The 26,166-nt window shown below is 36.7% G+C and overlaps 1 pseudogene; it reads left to right on the forward strand.

Annotated features, from left to right (window-relative positions):
- Positions 1-23,871: 23,871 nt before the first annotated feature.
- LOC116589514 lies at positions 23,872-24,028 on the forward strand (annotated as a pseudogene).
- Positions 24,029-26,166: the final 2,138 nt, after the last annotated feature.

The following is a 26,166-nucleotide window of genomic DNA, read 5'->3' on the forward strand; positions in this document are numbered from 1 at the left end:
TCCCTCCCTCTTTCCTTGTTCCCTCCAGATCCTCTCCTTTCCTCTTCTCTCCCCTCCCCCCTTCCTCCCCCGCCCCCTTTCTTTCTTGCCTAGATTCAGGGGAAATTATACCTATTTTATTATTGAGTATAGTTGACACACAATGTGACATTATATTTCAGGTGAACAACAGCGTGCTTCAGTGACTCTATAGGCTACACTGTGCTCCGGTGTAGCTACCATCTGTCACTGTGCAAGATGATTAGACAACTTTCTGAGTCAAGCCTAGCCTCCAGACACAGAAATGAAAACAAAAAAGAGCTATATTTTTTAATATATTCATACTAGCAGCAGAAAAAGGAGCTCTTAAGGCATGAATTTGTGAAACTATGACTTTTCTCTGCTCCCTATATAGGAACATTTTCCCAATTTAACTAATTAGTAAAAACAAAAACAAACAAAAACCCCCCAAACAACTTCATTCAAACACAGAAAAAATAATTTGCAATCCAAATTCATATAAATAAATTGCAATTTATAAATAAGTTATAAAGGGACGCCTGGGTGGCTCAGTTGGTTAAGCAGCTGCCTTCGGCTCAGGTCATGATCCCAGCGTCTTGGGATCGAGTCCCACATCGGGCTCCTTGCTTGGCAGGGAGCCTGCTTCTCCCTCTGCCTCTGCCTGCCACTCTGTCTGCCTGTGCTTGCTCTCGCTTCTCTCTCTATGACAAATAAATAAATAAAATCTTTTAAATAAATAAATAAATAAATAAATAAGTTATAAATAAATTCCAACGGATGAGAAGATGCCAGAAAAATGGAGTCACAAACAAGATAAAAATTACTGTCAGATTTTTTTAATAGTCTAGAAAATTAAGACAATGATCAAAGGTTTGCAGGAAAAGCATAAATCTCTAATACAACAGCTTCAACGTGAAGTAGCTAGACAATCACGGAATCTGAAAAGATAGCAAGAAATTGGTAATGCTCTAGAAAAATGTAAAAGAAAAATATTTTAGAAACAGACATTAAAAAAGAAGAAATACAGAACATATAGTTTCACACACACAAAAAGAGTAGTATAGAATATAGGATATAGAATAGAAAATCTAAGCCATTGGGGATGCCTGGGTTGCTCAGTTATTTAAAGCATCTGACTTCAGCTCCCATCATGATCCTGGGATCAAGTCCTGAGTTGGGCTCCTTACAAAACCCAGATGTCTTTACTGGTGAATTCTACCAACTGTTTAAGGAAGAAATAATATCAACTCTATACACAAACTTTCAATTATTTAAAAGGAGGAAATACTTCAGACTCATTCTATGAAGCCAACATTACTCAGATCCTAAAACCAAATACCATACAAGAAAACTGCAGACCAATACGTCTCATAAACAAAATGAAAAAATGCTGAACAAAATTTTAACAAGTTGAATTCAACAGTACAGGAAAGGGTCATACGACATGACCAAATGGGCTTTATCCCAGGAATAAAAAGTTGGTTTAATATCTGAAAATCAGTCAGCGCAATACACCATATTAACAAATGGCGGGAGGGAAGCTGTTGGAGAAAAATCCTTTGTTAAATTCAGTGTCCATTCCTGATTTTAAAAGAAACCAAAACACTCTCACCAAGTAGGTATAGAAGGTGTATTAGCTTCCTCTGACTGCTGTAATTGCAAATTGCAATTGCAATAATTGCAAATTGGTTGACTTAAGCAACAAAAATTTATTATCACACAGTTCTGGAGGTCAGAAGTCTAAAATTGAGGTGCCAGCAAGGACTGCACTCCTTGTGGAGGCTCCAGGGGACAATCCTTCTGTGCCTTTCCCAGTTTGGGGGCTGTTGGCTTTCCTTGCTTTTCTTGGTTTCTTGATTCATCATTCCGACTACCTCTGTCTTTCACTTCATCTTCTCCTCTGTGTGTTTGTGGATTCCCCTTTTCTCTTGTAAAACACTTACTGAATTTAGAGCCCACTTGGGTAATCCATAATGCTCTTGTCTAAAGATCCCTAACTTAATTGTAACTGCCAAGATTTTTTTTTTTTTCCAAATAGGATAACACTCACAGGTGCAAGGATTCGAACAGACACGTTTCTCAGGAGGCCATCATTCCACGCACTACAGAGGGGAATTTCCATATCCTGAAAAAGGATGTCTAAGAAAGCTACAGCTAACATCATACTTAATGGTGAAAGACTGAATACTTTTCTGCTAAGAACTGGAATAAGACAAGGATGTGCACTCTTAAGACTTTATTCATGATTGTACTAAAGGTTCCAGTCAGTGCAATAAGGCAAGAAAAAGAAACAAAAACCAGCCAGTTTGGAAAGGAATAAGAAAACTTTTCATTCCAAGACAAAATGATCATCTATGTAAACAGTATGGTGGAATCTACAAAAACAAACTAATAGAACTAATATGTGAGTTTAGGATGATTGCGGAATGAAAGCTTGCTATGCAAAAACCACTTCCTTTTCTACAAACAACTGTAAACTGAAATTACAAAAAAAAAAAAATCTCTGATTGGATTCATGACCACAATTATAGGTATTAGTATTTGCTCTAAAGAACACTTTTTTAAAAAAACAAGTGACAAAAGAGGAATAAGTTCAGTTGATTATATAATAATATTACATCAATATTGGCTTTCTGATTTTGATAAATGAGCTGTAATCAGATGACAGACTAACTTTATTTTTAGGAAATATGCACTGAAATATTTAGTTGTTAAGGGGCATTTCAAATAGTTCTGAAAAATAGTATGTATATGAGAGTAAGAGTAATGATAGTGCAAATGATAAAGGTGATAGGGAATTTGGGCAAAGGCTATATAGGATCTCTTTGTACTATTCTTTTTTTTTTTTAAGATTTTATTTATTTATTTGACAGAGATCACAACTAGGCAGAGCAGTAGGCAGAAAGAGAGGGGGGAAGCAGGCTCCCCATTGAGCAGAGAGCCCGATGCGGGGCTTGATCCCAGGACCCTGGGATCATGACCTGAGCTGAAGGCAGAGGCTTTAACCCACTGCGCCACCCAGGCGCCCCTCTTTGTACTATTCTTATATCAGTTCATGAGTAAGCCTGAAATTAATTCTAAGTAAAATATTGGAAAATAGAATTTCATGAAAGGAATTGAAAATAGTGTGTATACATCATTCTTCTGAAGACTTTTGCTGCAAATGGATCCATAACTGATTGTCCAGGTGAAGTCAAGAAGTATAAAACTTTTTTTATGACATTTGGCACAGCAATATCCTCTTGTGATGAGAGGCCATTAGCTCATCGAGACAATGCTCCGTGGAAGAAAGGTATGCCCAGGTCTCCGTATTCTGATGCGGTGAGTAGAAAGGTTAGCAACACTGTTCTCTTTCTCTTTTCCATTCTCTCTTCTCTCTGACTCACACAGTTGAATTTGTATTAAGTGTCATCATTATCGATTTTATTGATCAGTTCTCATACCCAAGATTAGAATTTACAGTGTGCATTCATTTACCTTAAAATGGAAAAAAAAAAAAGCAACAAATATTGTAAGAGAATACTTCAAAAATTTCTTACAAAATCTTCATAGTTTTCCAAACAGGGCTGAGGCAAAGTCTGTCGTTATCAGAATGTTTCTAACACATCTAGAGAAACAGAAGGAGAAGATGAAAACGTGTTTTTAGGGATGCCTGGGTGGCTCAGTTGGTTTAGCAACTGCCTTAGGCTCAGGTCATGATCCTGACGTCCTGGGACGTGTCCTGTATGGGCCTGCCTGCTCAGTGGGGAGTCTGCTTCTCTCTCTGGCTTCTCCTTCCTCATGTTCTCTCTCAAATACATAAATAAAAATCTAACAATAGGCGTTTTTAAAACCACATGACTGACTCCCTTTGAGGAAGCTTCCCCTATTTACTGTCCTCCAAGGAAAGTAGGACAAATGAAAGCTCTGCTGGTACTTCATGAGGTTGCAAGGTGCTACTTTAATGCTCCCAGATCATTCTGGGGAATGTGGCCCAAAGAATCTTGCTTCTAGTTTCTTTTCCACTGCTGTGCAAGAAAGGTAATTAGAAAGATCAGGGAAAGGGTAGTGGGAAGGCTTGTGCTCTGAATACTGCAGTCATGGTTTAAAGTAAAGTTATATACTCAGATAGAAAAATACTAATTATATGGCAGTTTTTCTAAAGTTAAGTCAGATTATCACCCTTCAGTAAACAACACACATTTATCTTTGACACCTTACAATATTACTTAGTAGGTGGCAGATTTTTCAAAAGTGTCCTTTCTCTTAAGAAGATTTTCTTAGAAACTGTGGTTCCATTAAAAACACATAAAAACCTTTCCTTAGGGCATTCCCCTCCACCCCCGCAGTGGGTGAGTCTTTTTCATTAGGGTGGTCTGTGTTTTGTTTTGTTTTGTTTCAATTTTAGAGGATGACTGAAGTCTAGAAATGCTTTGCTCCTTTATTTATAGTGCCCTGAATTCAAGTTTAGTCTCCCATAAATATTTAATGAATTATTAGAAGGCGAGTTATAGTGAAAAGAACATTTTATTTGTTTCTGGGAGAAAGAATGGCAGCATATCCATTCTTGGGGCTCAAAGAAGTCATGGAAGTCAATCACTGAGTTAAGATCCTAATTAACTATAATAGATGTGAGAATGTACCCATTAAAAAATATTATATACATTTTTGATGCATTTATTACCAAAACAAGCCAAGAAGAGAGGTAAGACTTCTTCCTTTCTGTGAAGCGGGACTGGGTCCAGGGCGACGCCCCTGCCCCAGTTTCTGGTCCGTAGCTCCTCAGCTCCACTGGCCCGGTGCGCCGTCTAGGACCTGCCACCCTACGTGGGGCGGGAGTCTGCTCAGTCTTCCTCTCTGGTGCGCGTGCTCCCTGCTGGCTTTGGAGAACTAGAGATGCTGGAAGCTGCATGGGCCAGGCGGGCACTGTGCCAGGCACAGAGCGGGAGACAAAGCGGGCCGGCCCCCTAAATTGAAAAAAAAAGGGGGGCGGGGGGCAGAATTTAGCAATAAGGAGCTTTGGGATTAGTGATACTTATTTTGGGGTGTATTTCTGTTATTTGCAAACTGTTCATACCATAAAACTGGGGAAAGTTATATACTTATGTGATGTTTACTGGCAAATGGTGATCTAAAAGATGTGTAGGACACAAAACACTGATGAATGCAAAACAAAAACTGTGTAAGAGAAATCAAAATATAATTTTGGGAAGATCCTTTAAATAACATCAATTTTTGGAAATTGTGTGTAGATGGAAAAGATGCAGATAATGTAATATACAGCCATCATGACAGTGACTGAATTTTTGCATTCAAAATAAGAGGACAATACTATTTCCTATGCTTGTCTGGTCAGACCATTAGTAAATGGCAGTCTTCTGACTATCATAGTAACAGCCAGCAGCAAGGGAATTTGCAGAATTATCAAGCAAGAAAACTAGAAACAAGAAAGTTTGACTTCCAGTAGAAACAACAAAAACAATGCAATTTATAAAGCCTGGCTGAATTGAAATGGTCCTAGACAAGAATCTGTAGGGTATAAAGAAGGAAGAAAAATTGTTTAGAATGTAGTAATGGGATGCAATTAGGGAAAAGAAAATGTAGGTTGAATATCAGAAACAATTTCCTAACAGTCTATTAGACTGTACATTAGTTTCCCAGGGGAAGAAATGGAAGCCTCATTGCCTGAATCATTTAGAGCTAGACTGATTCCCAGAGGGTGTGGCAACTCAGAAGGAAATGAAAAATGTAGAGTCATGAAAGTCAGTCTAAGTTAATTTTGTAGCACAGTAAAATGCTGTTCTAGGTATTGGAACGGGTCTAAAACCACTGCAAGGGACATATTCTGTCACTTTGAAATAAATGGTTTACCTAGCCACATAGCATCATCAGCGTCAGATAGAGTCAGCTCTCCCATAAATCCCGTACTTTTTCTGGGCTGAGTGCTAGCACAGACAGCAGTAGATGCCATTAAAGTACGGGGGGAAACAACATCACAATACGGCTGTAGCTAGTACCAATCCAAGAGGCAACAGAGCTGATTTAGATAATCAGCTGCTTCGATAGATACTTACTCTCCCCTCTTTCCTCCAAGACCCCACTGAAGAGGATGGACTCTTAGAGGATAAACACCTCCAAGATTGGACTCCACACTTAGAAGTGCTTTGCAGATCAGCTTGTATTTTTTTTTAAGATTTTATTTATTTATTTGACAGGCAGAGTTCACAAGAGGGCAGAGAAGCAGGCAGAGATAAAGGAGGAAGCAGGCTCCCTGCTGAGCAGAGAGCCCGATGTGGGGCTCCATCCCAGGACCCTGGGTTCATGACCTGAGCCGAAGGCAGAGGCTTTAACTCACTGAGCCACCCAGGCGCCCCAGCTTGTGTTGTTATATTGAACTATATTAGTGACAGTGGTTTGTTATTTTAGTCACATGTAACATTTCTTTTCAATGCCTTTTAATCTTTTTTAATTTATTTACCTTTCTTCTTCTTACCACCAAAGTTAGATTCTGTATTTCTGATTAACGCTTACCTCCCCAGGATTTTCCAGATAGTTTAGGATCCAGCCAACATTGAAACAAAATAAGATGTAAGTTTGCTAATATAAGACACCAATTTGACTCAAAAAGGAAGAAAAACACAAGCTTCCCATTAAACTGTGACAGTACTTTAGCTCTTAGAATTTTTATCTTACAGTAATTGAAATACCCTTTTAAAGATTACTTTGTTAAGGATGTTTTACCATAAATCATAATTGTGCATATTTTTAAATTGGTGAAATAAATTGCTTAACATATTTTTAAAACCATTTCACATTTAGAATAATTTTTCTCCATCCCTTTAAACCCAGAGTTGTTGGTATATATCTGTTTTGTCATAAGATATGGTCTTCTGTGCCATCAAGAGAGCATTACTAGTGCAGCGTTTCTTTCAAGAGTGCACCACTATAACCCTGGGATTTCCTCATCAGCTACTGACACCTGTTCCACAAAATTTGTTGCTGGCACTTTCTTTTCTGGCATGTAATAATCAACAGAAGAAAAAGATAACACATCTTTATCTTCTCATAGGGCCTTTCTCCTTTAATGCCAACAAATACTTTGGTTTTGATGTCCAAGAAAAGAAATAATAGAATAATAAAAGAAATTCTTTTAAAGAATAAAAGAATATTTTATTCTTAAAAGAATAAAATTCTTTTAAGAATAAAAGAAATAATAGAATTCATTGCTTTTAGGACAGAAATTTGCTTCTGGACTATTAAATATATGTCCTGCTGTGGGGCTTCTGTGTCTGAACACACAACTTTTCATTTCAGTGCAAAATCGTAATGTAATTTTTAAAGACATTTTAAATGGTAATTAAATGTACCACCTGTAGTACTAATATAACTCAATTAAAATGACAATATGAAAACCATGACCATATTTACTTATGTGCAGGCAATGGCAACTGTGTCATTACTGCTGCCTGGTCGAGAATGACAGGAAGATCTAAAACACTATGTTTCCCTGAAAAATCCCCCGGTCTTTTTTTTTTTTTTCCCAGTTTTGTGTTCTTTAAAATTTTATTATTATTGAAGTATAATTGACATAAAATATTATGTTAGTATCAGGTGTACAACATATTGATTCAGTAATACCGTACATAAGTCAGCACTAACCAACTAAGTGTGGTCACCACTGTTACCATACAAGGTTATTACAGTATTATTGATTATATTACTTTTTATCCCTTCCTTATTTTGTAAGTGGAAATAAGTGACTCACTGACTTTACAACTGGAAGTTTGTACCTCTTGATTCCCTTGACCTATCTCACCCATCCTCCAATCCGCCTACCCTTTGGTTAACCAGTTTGTTCTCTGTATTTAGGATTCTTTTTCTATTTGCTTGTTTGTTCATTTGTTTTGTTTTGTAGATTCCACAATAAATGGAATCTTATGATATTTGTCTTTGTCTGATTTATTTCTCTTAGCATAATATGTACACTCTGGGTCCATCATGTTGCTATGGTCACAAATAGCAAGCTCTTTTTTTTTTATGGCCGGGTAATAATCCATTATATGAGTGTATCCCATCTTCTTTATCCATTCATCTATCAGTAGACACTTAGGCTGCTTCCATATCTTAGCCATTGTAAATAAAGCTGCAGTAAACATAAGGGTGCATTTATCTTTTGAATTAATGTTTTTGTGTTCTTTGGGTAAATACCCAGAAGTGGGATTACTGGCTTATATGGTATTTCTGTTTTTAATTTTCTAAGGAACCTCAACACTGTTTTCCATTGTGGTTGCACCAATTTACATTCTTACCACCAGTGCACAAGTGTTCCCTTTTCTCATTTGTTATTTCTTGCTTTTTTTGACTAGTCATTCTGATTGACTTGAGGTGGTATCTCATTATAGCTTTGATTTGCATCTTCCTGATGTTTAGTGATGCTGAGCACCTTTTCATGTTTCTGTTGGCCATCTCTATGGCTTTGGGAGAATGTCTGTTTAGGTCTTCTGCTCATTTTTTAATTTGATTGGGGTTTTTTGTTATTGTGGGGTTTTTTTGTTTTTGTTTTGTTTTTTGTTTTGTTCTATTTTTTTGTTTTGTTTGTTTTTTGCTGCTGAGTGGTATAAAGTTCTTTATATATTTTGGATATTAACCCCTTCTCAGATATTGCTTGCAAATATCTTCCCTCATTTAGTAGGTTTCCTTTTCCTTTTGTTGGTGGTTTCCTTTCCTGTGCAAAAGCTTTTTATTTTGGTATAGTTATAATATTTTATTTTTGCTTTGTTTCTTGCTGGGGGAGACATACCCATATATATGTTGCTAAGGCCAATGTCAAAGAAATTACTGTCTGTGTTTCCTTTTAGGAGTTTTATGGTTTTAGGTCTCACATTTAGGTCTTTAATCCATTTTGGCTTTATGTTTGTGCATGGTGTGAGAAAGTGGTCCAGTTACACTCTTTTGTATGTAGCTGTCTAGTTTTCCCAACTGAAGAGAAGAGCCTATCTCTTCTCCATTGTATATTCTTGCTTCCTTTGCTGTAGACTAATTGACTATACAATCATGAGCTTATTGCTGGGCTCTCTATTCTAGTCTATTGATCTGTGTGTCTATTTTTGTGTTGGGACCATACTGTTTTGATTACTATAGCTTTGTATTATATCTTGAAATCTGGGGTTGTGGTACCTACAGCTTCGTGGTTTTTGCTCAAGATTACATTGGTTACCTGGGATCTTTTGTGGTTCCATACAAATCTTGGGTTGACTCTCCTGTTCTTCTAACACTTTTCCCAGGCTTTATTCAGGCTAACTGGAAAATTCCACCTATCCCTGAGTTATAACTAGTTACCAAGGAAGCCCATTGATGTCTTCTTTCTCAAGGGAAATTGTACAGCTCCCTTTTTCTTGTTCATGGGAACCATCTATTTGATGCAAACTCACATATTAGAGTGCTTGAAACTGATTGCCATTCTTAAAATTTTTGTTGTTTCTGGTCTGAGGGACTCTGCCCCCTGTATAATGGCTTTGAAGCAGTTCTTCAGTGGCTTTTCTTCTTACCATACTCAGCTAATAAGGCCCAACCTTCCATTCCTTTAGATCTTGGTGATTTCAATAAGTAACATTAACTTTAAAATGATTTATTATTTTAGAGATGTTAAATTATGGGAAAATATGTATCTTAGAATTGATGCAATAAAGTGTATGTCAGTATATAGATTTTCTTTCCTATTCATTTTACTCCAACTGAGTTAGGTACCATGTCTGTACTGGGATTCCATTGTCGTATAGTGAGTGTTAATTTGGATGTCACTTTTTTCCTATGGATAATCCCTACCTACTGCAGGATTAGGATTAGTGCAAACACAGTTTTTGTTTTGTTTTGTTTTTGCTTCTTTGTGTAGGTACCATAATCTTTATTCTTCAAAGTATTTTGGAGAGTTACTAATATTGCTAGGGAGTATGTATGCTCACAGTCCTATAAATCCATGCTACCTGTTTCCAGTGAACAGACATTTATTAAGCACCTACAATGTACCATATGTAATACTAGGCACTAGAGAGAATGATGAACAAGTTAAGTAGTTCCTGACCCCACACTGTCTACAGACTTGTTGTACACAAAGTCTCTTTGGAATGCTGAGGAGCTATTGAGTGATCTGGACAGCTACAGTATCCCAAGACATGCTCCTTTAAAAAAAATCTTATTCATTTGAAAGAGAGAGAGAGAGAGCGGGCACACATGTGAGTGGGTGGGGAGAGGGAAGGAGAGGGACAAGCAGACTCTGCACTGAGTGTAGAGCCCAACTCAGGGCTCATTTCATGACCCTGAGGTCATGACCTGAGCCAAAAACCTGACTGAGTCACCCAGGGACCCCACAAAGATATGCCCTTAAAATTATTAGGAAAGTGGACCTAAAACAATACCAATAAAAATGAACTGGAATTGACTGCAGTCTGCATCACTGTAACTTTGGAATTGTGTGTGTGTGTGTGTTTTATTATATTAGAGGATAAAGAATACATCCAGAATTTTAACTAAACAGCAAAGGACCCAAACAAAGCCTTTGGAAAGAAAGCACTATTGATTGTATGTGAGCATCTCTTATAACCATGCAGAACCTCTTCTTGAAGTGAAGGAGCCAAACTTTGAGGTCAATAGAATAATTTTGCTGGCCTCTGTACACTTTAAAGAAATTAATAGAGAGGAAAAAATACCTAGTTAAATTTACCAGGGAAGTGCTTTTAAGAGACCCAAATAATCCCCTTCGAATCATTTTAAGTTTCAAAAGGATAAGTAAATTGTTAATTGAATGTATAATTAACATTTATTGCTAGCATATTAGGTTTACATGAGTCACATTGAGTAATACAGTAGAGTTGTGTTCTTGTTACCATATGTGCACTTTATAGCATATTCGGTCCCCATATATAATCAACACATATGGCTCATTTATACCCATTTTGTAACACTTGGAATATAATTTCCCTATTTTAAGTAATTATCAGGATTTATAGTTCTATCACTACTTTCACCAAATTCAGTAAGAATTTACTGAGGAAACTAAGTATAAAGTACTTTGCTAACAACATTGTGAGAAATATAAAGACGAAATAGGTGTAGTTCCTGATGCTGGTTAAAGTATTTGGCATCTGAAAAGGGAGGGCAGGTATAATTATGTGCCTATCTGTGCCTTGTGCAATGCTAGGCACCAGTGGTACAGAGAAGAGTAAGACATGGTTTCTGCTCGTCAGCAGTTTAGCTTTAGTGGGGCATTAGAAAAGTCAGAAAGAAATAGAAGGGTGTTGAAAAGACTGAGTCAAAAGAGAGAGGCGTATTTGCAGAAATGGAAGTGGGTTCAATATCTATTAAAAACAGAATGCCAAAGGTGAGAGAAATGCCTGAAACTTAGTCCATGTAAGCAGGCAGGGGTCTGGCAGTCATAGTCTTCACACAGTATGAGGTTTGGAAGAGAATTATGGATAGTCATTGATGGATTTTAAACCAGAGAATGGCAGGGGGACTTTTTAGTTTTAGGAGAATTATTCTAGTAGTGGCAGAAGAGACAGAGAGACTAGAGATTTGAGGGAGATAGAGCCCCCCATCATTGAGCTAATGAGTGCAAGAGGTGGGAAGAACACAGAGGTGAGGATTATGAAGTCTTCCTAATAGTTCCTCAATCCTGCCCCTTTTTTGGGCATTCTCCATCACCAGCCCAGATAATATCATCTCTGCTTTTGTATGTAAGTTCTCTCCATTATTCCCTCATTAAAACAAGATTATCCTTTCCATATTCCATATTATGCAGTCCAAATCTTAGAAGAAGCTGCTCTGACTAAATTAACATCTTGATACAAGTTCTAGAGCCATATATCAAACTGTGTATTATTACCTGGATATCCCAAAGGTTGACCGGTATTTAAAATGGCAACCTCCTATAAAAAACAGACATACAGATAATGGAACAGAATAGAGAGCTCAGAAATAAAACTACCCATACAGAATCAATAATTTATAACAGAGGAGCCAAGAATATGTAATGGGGAAAGGACAGTCTCTTCAATAAATAGTGTTGGGAAAACTGGATAGCAAAATGCTAAAGAATGAAACTGGATCATAATCTTACACCATACACAAAAATTAAGTCAATATTGGACACGAGATTTTAATGTAAGACCTGAACCTATAAAACTCCTAGAAGAAAACGTAGGTGGTAAGCTCCTTGACATTGGTGTTGGCCAAATGATTTTTTGGATTTGATACCAAAAGCATAGGCAAGGAAAGCAAAGATAAATAAGTAGGATTATATCAAATTAAGAAGCTACTACACAGCAAAGGAAACATCAACAAAAGGCGAAGACAACTACTGAATGGGAGAAAATATTTGCAAATCATATATTTGATAAGCAGTTAATATAAAAAAATGTATAAAGAACTTATATACTCCAGGCACCTTGGTGGCTCAGTGGGTTAAGCCTCTGCCTTCAGCTCAGTTCATAATCTCAGGGTACTGGGATCGATCCCCGCATCAGGCTCTCTGCTCAAAAGGGAGCCTGCTTCCCCCTCTCTCTCTGCCTGCCTCTGCCTACTTGTGATCTCTCTCTCTTGTCAAATAAATAAATAAAATATTTAAAAAAAGAACTCATATACTCAATACCAAAAAACAAACAATCTGATTTAAAAATGAGCAGAGGATATAAATATACATTTTTCCAGAGAAGACATACAGATGGCTAGTATGTACATGAAAAGGTGTTCAACATCACTAATCATTAGGGAAATGCAAATTGAAACAACAATGAGATATCACTTCATACCTGTTAGGGTGGCTGTTTCAAAAAAAAAAAAAAATACAAGAAATAACCTGTATCGGTGAGGACGTGGAGGAAAGGGAACCCTGGGCACTGTTGGTGGGAAGGTGAATTAGTGCAGCCAATGTGGAAAACAGTATGGAGTTTCCTCAAAAAATTAAAAATGGAAATACCATATGATCCATCAATTCCACTTCTAGGTATTTATCTGAAGAAAACAAAAACACAAACTTGAAAAGATATATGCCCCCTTGTTAATTGCAGCATTATTTATGACAGCCAAGCCAAGGAAATAACTTAAGTGTTCACTGATAGAAGAATGGATAAAGAAAACTGTGTGTTTTCTTTACACACAGTGGAATATCATTCAGTCATCAAAAAAAGAGTGAAGTCCTGCCATTTGAGACAGCATGGGTTGTCCTTGAAAGTATTATGCTAAGTGAAATAAGTCAGAGACACAGAAAGGCAAATACCACATGATCTCACTTATATGTGGAATAAAAACAAAACTGCAGCAATAACAATAAAACAATCTCATAGATACAGAGAACAGATTTTTGGTTGCCAGAGACAGGGACAGAGTGAGGGTGGGTTAAGCAGGTAAAGGGAGTCAAAAGGTACCAGCTTCTAGTTACAAAATAAGTAAGTCATGGGGATGTAATGTACAGCATGACAACTATAGTTAATAATACTGTGTTGCGTATCTGAAGTTGGTAGGAGTAAAACTTAAAGTACTCATCAAAAGAAAAAAAAAACAATAAAGTACTCATCAGAAGAAAAAAAACATTTTGTGACTAAGTATGGTGACCGATGTTAGCTAGACTTACTGTGTTGATCATTTTGCAATATATACAGATATTGAATCATTATGTGGTATACAATATAATGATTATATTATATAATATGTAATTTATATAATATGTATATATGATTATAATACACAATATAATGCAACAATATAATGTTTTATATCAATTATATCTCCATTTAAAATGCTTTAAACGATAAAATGGCCAACTACTGATCCTTGTCTTTTGTGCATTTGCTAAATTCCAGGCAATGTGCTCAGCCTTTGATACTCCCTGTTTCATTTTGAAAAATCATGTTGAACGTGTTAAAAATCTAGGTGTAGTGAGACCCCGTAGTTCTGTCTTGGTTCCCGCAACTATGCAGCCCCAATTTCAGGTCTAATATATCATTATCATAAACCGTAAACTTCTTTCTTTTAAGTTGGTGTGATAGTTTATTTTATGTGTCATTTTAGTAGCAATTTAATCCAACACGAATCTAAGTGTTGTTGTGAAGGTATTTCATAGGTGTGGTTAACATCTACAAACAGTTGGCTTTAAATGAATCGGATGACCTTTGGTAATGTGTGTCAGGCTCATCCAATCAACTGAAGTTCTTATGAGCAGAAACTTGAGTTTTCTCAGAAAAGAAAGGGTTATGCCTCAAGACTGCCTCATTTCCAGCCTGCTGACCTGCCCTACAGATTTCTGACTCAAGATAGCAGCAGTTCTTGCCTGTGTTTCTAGACTGCTGGACTGCCCTACAGATTTTGAACTTGCCAGCTCCTACAATTATGTGAGCCAATTTCTTATGAGAAATCATAACTTCACCTTCTGGTTCTGTTTCGCTGGTGAACCCTGACCGATAAAATTGCCTTTTAGTTTTGCTTTATCTGTCTAGTCCCAGTGATCTTCTCTCTAAGTAGGAGGGTGAACGGGTATAACGGGAGGGCTACTCGACCTATTCCAAGCAAAGGGTGGCCATGGACCCAAAGATTGAAAAGGTTTGGAATTAATTTATCCTGACAGTAGTTCCTGTACTTTTTACTACCTGAACCTTCTTATTAGTTTTATCATGTGGTCGTCTTCATATCTTCCCATTGGATATAACTCTTCATGGGAAATACAATCCATTTTCATATGCTAACTACATTATATTTTCAAGTTCTATTTGTAGCACTTGTCAAAGAATAACTTTAGTTATGCTTAGGTATAGAAACAAGTACCTTTTCATGCCTTTTACATTCATATGCTGCTTATATACATTGAGTTCTAAATGACAGGTATTCAGTGTTCCAATATCCATATAACTTTTTAAAAATTAATATTTTATTTGTAAGGTAAAAGATTCACAACCATCCCTGAATAAAAACCATGGAGGCTTTTCTTCCCCATGACTTTCATCTCATTGCTACTTTCAGAAGCAGGCAAAATCTTTTATATTCACTGAAACACTGTGGGTAATGATCCTTAAAAATTTTAGTCATTCTCTCTAATTAGTGCCTCCCCAGGGAGGAAAGGGTGACGGTGAGGGAAAAATGGACTATATGGGTATTCTATTGATTAATACTGCTGAAACAGGAACAGACAACAGGAAGATATTTTTTAAATTACTAAATTAGTTAAATGGAAACCAATCTGTTGACTCATATTCTATTCAAAGGCAGCATAACCACTACTCTTCATAAATGATTCAGAGTGCCTGTGTCAATGACTGGTGTAGTAATAGATTTTTTTATAGCCTGTTTCAGTGGCAAGAGACATAAAGGAAAGTGGAGTTTTGAGTTCTAGTCCTGACTCTTCCATAAGCTTTGAGCTATGATTCCATGTGCATTTCAGAAACTTCTCATGGTGAATGGCTTATAAAGATAAAACTACAATGATAGATGTAATACTGAAAAGTAGAATTGAAGAAATAGAAAGCCTTACAATTAGAAGATTATATGGTATAAGGTGCAACTCAAGCTTCACTCCTTGCCCCTACCATTTTGCAAAAATAATAATTCTTTCTGAGAACTTAAGTTACTCTGCATATAGTAGAGTAGACCAGAGATTTGTAAAGTCACTTTAAAGGAAAAACAAATGTGCTCAACTTAAGAACTCTAGTTAAGAAACTTTGACTGTTAACATTCAAAGGTGTGGAACTTTCTAAAATAAAAGTATTATCATCCAAAAAAGATCTAGATTTTTTTCTGTTTTGTTACTTGAGCTGAACACTATAAAAAGAAAAGTTCCTGAAGTTAAAATGTCATCAAAGCTGACTTCATGGGCATGTGACCTGTGCTGTTGGACCAGCTCGGTGCAGTGCTCAGAAGAGCCCCACACTTGGTTTATTGATCTGCTGAGAGTATCTGGAGATTCTTAACTGTATCTCTGAACCTGTGTTCTGTAAGTGAAATCCAAGGGGACGATGGGGAACATGTGTCAGTAGAGGGCATACGTTTCTGGCAAAATGTGTGTTCAACATTCCTTTTTGCTCCATTCAAAAAGCGTGTTTGGGATGCACCATGGGCACAGAATTCTTGTGGTTTTAGTATCCACTGAAGTGCAGAGAGACTCCAAACAAGTACAAGGGAAGCGTGTTAAATCAATGACTAAGTGGGGGCACTGACCGTCTGGGGAAACCGCCCTTTCTGTCTGATCCAGAGCTTGCTTCAAATGCAGAAAGAAGGCAATGGCATTCTAAGAAACATTAATAATAAAAAGCTACCATATCCCTCCGTATTCTTTTTAAATTTCCTAAATTAGTCAACCACCTACGATAAAAAATATAGAGGAAAGGGAAGAAAAGAGCCGAGGTTTCTGAGAAGGTATTTAATTACCTTGTAAAAGGGGACAGATGTGGCTGAATTATACCCATTTGGTGGCCTCTTACCTCTTGCTGCCTTCTATGAATATGCACCCGATGAAACTGCCTTCTTTCTACAAGGCTTTAGGAAAAAAGCCAACACACTCATCCGGGACAAGCAAAGAAATAGAAAAGGTTTGTGTGTCGAATTACATCATGGAGCAGTGAGGCAAGTCTGGATACATCCTGTGCCTGCTAAGAAACACGGAATGGCTTCCTATTTAATGTTTTGGCTACTTCTAATAGCTTATCATTCATGATTTTTCAGAAAATTTTGCTCTCAGTGTATAATTCCAATAGCATATAGTGCCTGGGACATAGAATCTTAAAAATAATATCAGGGGAAAATGAATTATATCTAGTCTATCTCCTTGATGAATATAAGTAATTTTCCTGGAAAATTGGCTGAATACAACTCACAAAAATTTCCAAATGGTCTCACTATTGTCTACCCATTGCTGAATCTGCAAATGTCATTTAATTTAAATAGTTAGATGTTTATTTTTAAAAAGTGGTCTTCAAACATGGAGCCGTGGTTCTCAATTGAGGGCAACTCTGCAAATGGCAGTGTGGGGAGACATTTTCCGTTGTCATTCTGGACAGGGGCTACTAGCATGGAATGTGTAGAGGTCAGGGTCCCTGCCAAACACAAACACCTTGCAATGTACAATACTGTACAGTACACAGGATTTTCCCTTCCCCCAACAAAAACTGTCCTGCCCAAATGCAGTAGTAGCAAACGTATTTGCATAGGATTTAGCTTGTGTCCTTGGGACTGTTAAGAGTCTGCATAAGAAATATTTTCCTTAATTAAGCTATTTCTTATTAATTATACTTAATAGCCAGATTCTACTTGTGGCAGTTCTAGTGCCAAATTTCAAATATCTTGGCAGTTTTTTTTTTTAACTGAAGGTATACAAATAAGTTTTGATTCCATGACTGTAGATGAGAGCAAATTATTAAACTGTAACTACACAGAATAAAAATCCAAGATAATATACATAGTGAGACCATCCTAATGTCATAACGACAGCTTTTTTTACTTTTTTTACTGACTAGTAAAAAACTAATGCCATTCTTTTTGCAACCTTATCCTTCGAAATCTCATACCCTTATGATTCGATAATATGTGTAAAGTTTAAAAAGTAAACTCCCTATATCTTAAGTGTATTTATTGCCACACATATTTTCTATTAAGTAAATGGTTAGTAAAAGCTTATTTTGCAGCGAAAATTAAAGAACCTACCATAATCTAATGCAACTCCAGAATTAGAACCCCAAGCTTGTCAAGTTTGCTAATTAATGTATAGTTCTATCCAGATATACAAATATTTTTCAAGATAAACTTTTTCAATATATTCTGTCCATTTTTGTACTTTTGCCTGCTTCTGGAACAACAAAATAATTCTATTTTAGTCCTCCTAAAAAAGTGATAGTATCATACAAAGTATAAGTGCTCTTTAGTAAGGAGCTGGGCTACATTCACCATTCATTATTTTATGACCCTGGAGGCACTGTCTTAGAATTTTGTTTAATGGAAATTGCAGTAAGGACTAAATGAGATTTTGCAGGCAAAAAAAAGTGCTTCACCCCCTACCTGGCATAGAATGAGGTTCTCAAGAATGCTGTTACTTTTTCCTCTCTGCTTTTGGTATTTTTGCTCCAACAGAATGCTTGTGATGATTCATGACTCATGGTCATGCCTTAAAACGTACCTTGTTTTGACTGAGCAGCATCTGTGTTTCAAAAGAGAGAATAGATCCCTGATATTCTTTTTTTAATCTATCAATTTTTATGTTATTGATTTTGAATATTCTGCTCATTAGACACAGACAATTTATTTTTAATTGTCTGGACATGCTTTGCATTAAGTAATGGATTAAGACAGACAGACTTACTTTAAACAATAAATTGGAATCCCACAACTGGAATTAATATTGAAAACAAAGAGTGAATGAAATCCTTTCTTCAACTCTGAAGGTCTTTTCTTCACCATCAATTTGAAGCATAACTGTTTTCCTGCTTTATGCTTGTCAGAATGAACTTTAATACTACCAAGTGTATCGCAGCGTGTTCAGAATGATTTCTTTGTCTTGTTGACTTCAGAGGTAATAACGGAGATGGAGTTAAATAGGCCACTTAGGAAAATGTCTCCTGTTTTAGATTGTAACATACCACTTTGCTTTCCCTTGAAAGTCAAGCAAAGCCTTATGTGGTAGGGTAAATTGAGAGAAGCCCAGCTAGTGTTAACCTGCTTCATGAAGATCTAATGACATACTCGCTTCTTTGCTGACAACACTTTTGTCAGCAAGAAAGTGCACGGTTGAGAGATACAGGTACTCAGTGTCTGCGTGACAGCTAATGTGAATCTTTCCTAGGTACATAGCAACAGACCTTTAAATAGAATCTAGCAGCTCTTAAATTAAGAACAAGAAGACTTATTTTACTTTTTCTATAGTCCCATTGTTTTGTGATTCAAACATTAACTCATCCTATCTTATATTGAAGCTGTAGCCAATAAAGAGCAACATTTTACCAGCATCCATAGGGCTTTGGAAGGTTTTAGCCTCATTTCACAAATGAAGCTCAGGCAGTTTACTCAACTACCTTCTTAGGACTAGAAGCTGTGTCCCCTCGACCCCCTTTCCCCCTTTAAAATGAAGTTTTAAATTCCTATGTGTGTATTTCAGTTGTGAACAAGCACACTCTGAACAAAACTAGGTTGGAAGCAAGCTTGGAGGTTTGTCTAGATTAAATTCAGATATGCTTTTAGATTCAAAATGACCCCATACTTTCAATTTCAGAATCACCTTTGTTTGCTGTGTTGTGGATTAGAGACTGCCTTCCCTGAGATTTTCGTTTTCCTTTTTGAGTATGCAAGTGACATTTTCCTGTTCATCCGAAGAATGAAGTAAACCCGATTAGATTTGTTCTCCATCTGGGAGCAGGAAATTAACTTTGAAAATGATTTAAATCTCTTGCCTGGGGAGGGACTTTTACTGCCCTGAGTTCAATAGTTCAATTTGACAGAAGCCTTTGCCAGATTTCTAATACATAGTTGTGTTTAAAAAAAGGATGAAAATGAGGCTGCTTTAAATTTCATTAACTGAATTCTTGTATCAGGCCAAATTTGGAGACCTGTCAGATTGAAAAATTTGACCCAACAAACCTTTTAAGTAGACCTGTATTATAGTTTCAAAGGAGAAGAGATACAGGCTTTTGTAAACTGAGAGGACATCCTCAGGTCTGACAGTTATTCCTTGTAATTTTTTTTTTATTATGTTGTAGCCATAAGAACAGACAGTGCAAATCTGAAACTATGAAGACTGGAGTTTATTTTGGTAATCAAACAAAAGAACAAAATTATTCTGACATATTTTTAATGATATACATTATAAGTGTGCTGAAAGATATCTAGTTAAAGATGGCAAGATGTTCATAGAAATAACCTTATTTTGAATTTTTATATCCAAATGGATGCCAGTTTTGGAATTTTTTTCTTCTCATTTGTTTATTTGCACGTATTCATAATTAACATTCCTGATCGCAGTATTCCCTTATGACTATTTATCACACTCTCACATACACTTTTCTGTTTATATACACATCATTCTCTATAACTGGGTTTTCTTGGCTTGAGACCCTTTGTCCCACGTCCTGGGAGTAGGATTGCTGTTGTTGTCTCCATGCAATCACACTCACAGTGTTTTCCCCTCACACCAAGGCATTCTTGTTCAGTGTCTGTCAAGCCGATAGAGTTAGTTTAGGCCACAGTAGGTTGTGGCAGCAAATGACCCTCAAGTTTCTATCTTCTTTTAGAAAAAAAGCTTTGATTTTTGCTCCTATCATCTATAATTGGGAATTGACGGCAGTCCTACTGAAGGCTATTTTCATTCCATGACCCAGGCCGATGGGTCAGTTTCTAATGAGATGTTATCAAATTTATGGCAGAGAAAAAGAGCAGAGGTAGAGTGATAAGATAACTTTTAAATCTTCTGCTTGGAAGATTAAACATCACTTCTAAGATTTAATTGACCGTATTAAGTCATGTAGCCAAATGCAATGTCTGTGGGGCAGGAAATATAATTCTCCCATAAGGAGTGGCTTAATAGGGAGGGATCTCAGATATCTGAAATAAATGTGACTAAATCACAAATAGAATATTTTTACATGACCCAGTACATACATGTACATATAAGCCAGTGCAAGGAATATAATAGGTGCTCAACAAATATTTGTTGAATTGATAAATGAGTGAATATATTTATTGAAAAAACCTTAGTACATTATGATATACTCTGATATTTCTATTCCATTGCATTCTTTTATATTGTATTCGATTTCATTTTGTGAATTGTTAATCACAACCCACTAAGTTGATTTCATGATCTACAGTTTAGAAACCCTAGTTAGCAAATGTTGGACTAAAAGCAATATTATTCCCAATCCTTACTTTCATTCTTAAACTTGGATAAGAAAAATCTTAATGGCATGAAAGTTTATGGAGAGTTAGAAGAAGGTCAAATAGTCTAAGAAAAACATAGTCAGAAATATGAAAAAGTTATGGCTCATCATGACCAACTATTTTTTTAAAGATTTTATTATCTTTTTGAGAGAGAAAGAGCACAGAGGGAAAGGGAGAAGGAGAAGCAGAGTCCCCACTGAGCAGAGAGCCCACTGAGAGGTGGGATTCAGTCCCAGAATCCTGAGATTATGACCCAACCTGAAGGCAGACACTTAACCCACTGAGCCACCCAGGTGCCCTGACCAACTATTTTTTCCTCTACTAGATACATCAGGTCTGTAATCCTACCTCTTTAAAAAAGCTAGTGAAAAGAAAGCAGGAAAGTAGTGGAAATCAGAGTTTTATTTTGTAAACAAATCATATTAAAGGTTAACAAATTCCCATTGGGGAGAGTATGTGCTTTGGTGAGTGCTGTGAAGTGTGTAAACCGGGCGATTCACAGACCTGTACCCCTGGGGATAAAAATATATTATATGTTTATAAAAAATTTTAAAAAAAGGTAAACAAATTCCCTATCTCACATGTTTATTAGATGAACTTCCTATGCCTCCCAAGTATACGAGACTGATTTTTCCTCTTTTTCAGATTTTTCCCATTTGTGATTTGCCAGGTACCAGTCCTATAGCTATAAAACAAACTGGCCTCAATTTCCTTATCTATATAAATAAATTCATAATACTCACCCTCTGTGTCCATTAGGAAATATATTTTGCAGCAGGTAACCAAAAAAGTGTATAATGTTTTCATCACATAAGAACTAATAGGATAAGCCAGAGCAGATAGAGTGGCCCAAGAATATTGAGGCCAAGACCCCTGTGTCCCTGTGGTATTTCCTCATGCTTGCAAGATAATTGGTAGACTTCAGTTAAAGCACCCATAACATCAGGCAGGAAAGATGAGAGACAATGAAAAAGAGACAAGCCTACATCAGTAGTAGCCCACACTTTTCCAGAGATTCCCCAGCAGAGTTTGAATCACATTTCAGTGGCCATAGATCATATTCATATCATGTGGCCAGTTCTAGCTGTAAAGGAGGCTGGGAAATAAACTGTGCTATTGCTACCTTGAAGAAAATTAGAGTTTCAGATAATGAAGAAGGGGAGAATAATAGTTGCCAGCCACATCCTCTTATGTCTCAGGGTTGTTGAGGAAATCAAATGAGGTATAGGTGTGTAAGGACTTAAGAACTATCAAATAATCATGAGCAAGTAAAAGAGAATTTAGAAAAAAGTAAGAAACATACAAAATTAAATTTAGCTAACTAGCTGTTCCTGACTTAAAAATTCTTAGAAATTCCATCAGGCTGGAAGTGATTATGCTGGGTGAAATCAGTCAAGCAGAGAGTCAATTATCATATGGTTTCACTTACTTGTGGAGCATAAGGAATAACACAGAGGACCCTGAGAGAAGGAGAGGAAAAGGGTGTTGGGGGAAATCGGAGGGGGAGATGAACCACGAGAGACTGTGTACTCTGAGAAAAAAACTGAGGGTTTCGGAAGGGGGGGGGTGGGGTGTTGGGTGAGCATGGTGGTGGGTATTAAGGAGGGTATGTATTGCATGGAGCACTGGGTATGGTGCATAAACAACAAATCTTGGAACACTGAAAAAAAATATAAAAATATAAAATTAAGAAAAAAATGAAATTCCATCAGGCAACACACACACACACACACAGAGCCACTCATACACATACATGCTACTGCATCAATGTATATATAAATGATTAATCATCTGTGTGTATATACCTACATATATTATTTATAGATCATTTATACTAGTTTCAAATGAAGTTTCACACATATGTAAATGCACCTATAAATAATAATATATACACAATAAAACAACTGAAAAATCAAAGATACTATTTTTTCTTTTAATTTTATGTATGGAGGTTTCAAAATCTTTCACAATGTGATACTGTGAACTTATTTCAGAACCTCCCACCAAAGTGCTTATCATTTATGTGGCAATTTTGTCTTTTTCAAGGAGAATTTCTTTTTTGTTGTTGTTAAAATTTTATTTATTTATTTGAAAGGCAGAGTTTACAAGTATGCAGAGAGGCAGGCGGTGGGGCAGGGGGGTGGGAGGGTGGGAAGAAGGCTCCCTGCTGAGCAGAGAGCCTGATGCGGGGCTCAATCCCAGGACCCTGAGATCATCACCCAAAGGCAGAGGCTTTAACCCACTGAGCCACTCAGGCACCACTTTCAAGGAGAATTTCTAACTGAAAACTTGGAATATACAGATTAATAAGTGGGAAGAGATATATACACATTCACCACAAAATTTATAGGCAATTTGTAAAACTCAAAGAGTTCTGAAAATTTGAGCATTGTCTCTCTTGGACAGAGAAACAACACTGAAGGAAGGTATGATAGCTCTCAGGTATACAAAGGTGTGTTATACAGTTAAATAGCAATTATTCTATTAGTTGATAAGGACAGAACATGGTATAATGGGTTGAAGCTGTAGTAAGGAGTGCTCTTTGAATAATAGGGGAAAAGGCAATGGAAACTTCCAGAAAGGTATCTTACTACACCCACTGAAGATATTTAAGGAACGACTTTATGGATATTTTGGAGTCTTTCTGACATAGCAGAAGGGCTAGTATATTTATATCCCATTTGTACTTCTGGACATTTGATTTCAGTTTCTTCATTATTGTTATTGTTTACTAGATCAATTGGCTAAAACTTTATATTATTACACTATAATTATAGCAAGATAGTATTGTGAAGACCCTTTATAAAACTACAAGATACTGATACAAAAATATAAACAAATACAGTGTAATATTATTATGATCGTACTGTAACACAAAATCCTGGACTGAGGTAGCACTGTAAAGTAGTCATTTTCTAAGCGTAGCTGTGGATTCCTGGTGGTCCCCAGACTGTTTTAGTGGCTAGTTAAAAAGTTTTCACAATAATATGAAGCTTTGTGCAGTGGCAGTATCATAGCCAATGAGGTTTATCTGAGATGCAATTATTGCTAATTGAAGATGAATTTGCAATCTTTTACTATGTTGACATTTGTACTGATAGTGCAAACCAATAGTGGAGAAAACTGCTGGCACTTGAACATGAATCAAGGAGGTGGCACCAAACTGTACTAGTACTTGTATTTTCCGTCACCATGCACTTGCAGTTAAAGGAAGTACATGTGTGTCCGTGCGTGCACACACACACACACACACACACACACACACACCTGTTTTACTTAGGGATATCCCTAAGTAAAGCAGTGGATATTATTAACTTTATTAAATACTCACCCTTGAAAAAGCAGTGGTTATTATTAACTTTATTAAATACTGATCCCTGAGTTACATGTCTCTTTAATATTCTGTATGATAAAATTGCGAGGGGTTTCTGATAGCACTTTCTTTGCACACTCAGGTTCCTGGTCTGTCTTAAGGAAATCACACTGTGCTGTGAGCTGAACTAGCTTCATTTTTAACTGAACTCCTTCCTTTTCCAAAAGAAAAATGACAAACTATGGTATTGAGAGTTGGGGCAGACATTTTCTCAAAAATAAAGTGAGTCTATCACTTCAGGAAAATACGTAGGTTTGTTAATGTATGTATTTGAACTTTTAAATGAAAATTAGTATTTTTAAAAACTTGCGTTTGCCACCATTAATTTGACTACTTTCCAGTTTTTACTGACTTTTCTGATGAGATAAGGAGTGATATTAATGCATGTGATTTTTTTTTGATATTGCATAATGAAAAGGCAGTATTCGGAAGCTCTGCATAATTCAGTGAAACAATATTTTCCAACTGACCAAAGTAATTGGTAAAAGATCCATTTAACCTATAAGATAGACTCAGTACAAAAAGATCATTGTGAGAAACATGGTTTCTTAAAAGTTAGTTGCCAAGCTGGATCTGAGACTATCAATTGTCCTGTTTTGGTGAAGTGTCAAAGAAGAGTATCCACAATCATCTAAAAAGGTTACTAAAATACTTCTCTTTCTTCCAACCACTTATCAGTGTATGGCCAGACTTCTCTCATATAGCTCAAGCAAAACAATATATAGCAATATAATGAATGCAGAAACAAATAGGAGGACCCAGCTGTCTCTATTAAGGCAGTTATTAAATGTATAAAAATAATAAAACTCTTATTATATTTGTTTTGGAAAACATAGTAATTGTTCATAAATAATATGTTTTAATGTGAAACTGTCATGGGTTTATTACTGTTATTTGTAAGTAGCTTAATTTATATAAAAGTTATGAATATCTGTATTTTATTTATTTTTAAAAGACTTTATTTATTTGAGAGTGAAAGAGCACAGCAGGGGGAAGGGTAAGGGGAAAACAGAGGGAGAGGGAGTGGGAAGAAGCAGGCTCCCCACTGAACAGGAAGCCCATGTGGGGACTTGATCCTAAGACTCTGGGATCATGACCTGAGCCGAAGGCAGGCACTTAATGGACTGAGCCACCCAGGTAGCCCCACTAATTTCAAAAATAGTATAAATCAGTTGATGTAATCACATTAATTTATGAGACTATCAAGGGGTTCCAAGACCAAATGTTTGTGAACCACTGTTACAAAGAAACCATTAAAACACATGGTTTAACTTTATACCATTATTTAATACATTTTAGACTTTGATCCATTTGTCGCTTTTGTGTTCTTCCTGACATCACCAACTTTGGTTTCATTCTTTTGTTCTCCACTATTTATTTTCGCCATTCAGGTAAGAAGACTGACTCCTTTAGCGCCCCCCACCCCCACCCCACCCCGCGTGCTTCTTAAATCATGATGATCCCGAAGGACTTTGGATTTCTCACTGTGTTTCACATTAGGTTTATAGTTCTTTTCTGACAAAACTGTGTGGTGAGCCAGAAGCCACGTGGCATGGTGTGCTTGTAAACCCACCCTGAGGGGGGAAAAAAAGCCCTGGTGTGAAGCACTTGCTGATGCCTGAAGCCAGCAAGCTAACGTCACTCCCCACGGAGCAGGAGTGGGGAAGAGATGTGAACAGCGAGTGGCTCTCCTGAGCGGCAGGAACTGGCTCCAGCCTAGCCTCTGCCCACGGCATTACTAGTAGCAAGTGTTTCTATCTTTCATCTTTTAGAAGAGATAATTCCACATCTTCTTATTTTCATTTAGAACATACCTGTTCTGACATCTTTGTCAAAAAATAGAGTCTTTGGGTTTGTTGGGTTTTTTTTTTAACGTCTCTCTGTGGAGCAGTCGGCTATTTAGGCCCGTAGTT

Source organism: Mustela erminea, chromosome 4 (assembly GCF_009829155.1).
Source record: "Mustela erminea isolate mMusErm1 chromosome 4, mMusErm1.Pri, whole genome shotgun sequence".
NCBI classification, from domain to species: Eukaryota; Metazoa; Chordata; class Mammalia; order Carnivora; family Mustelidae; genus Mustela; species Mustela erminea.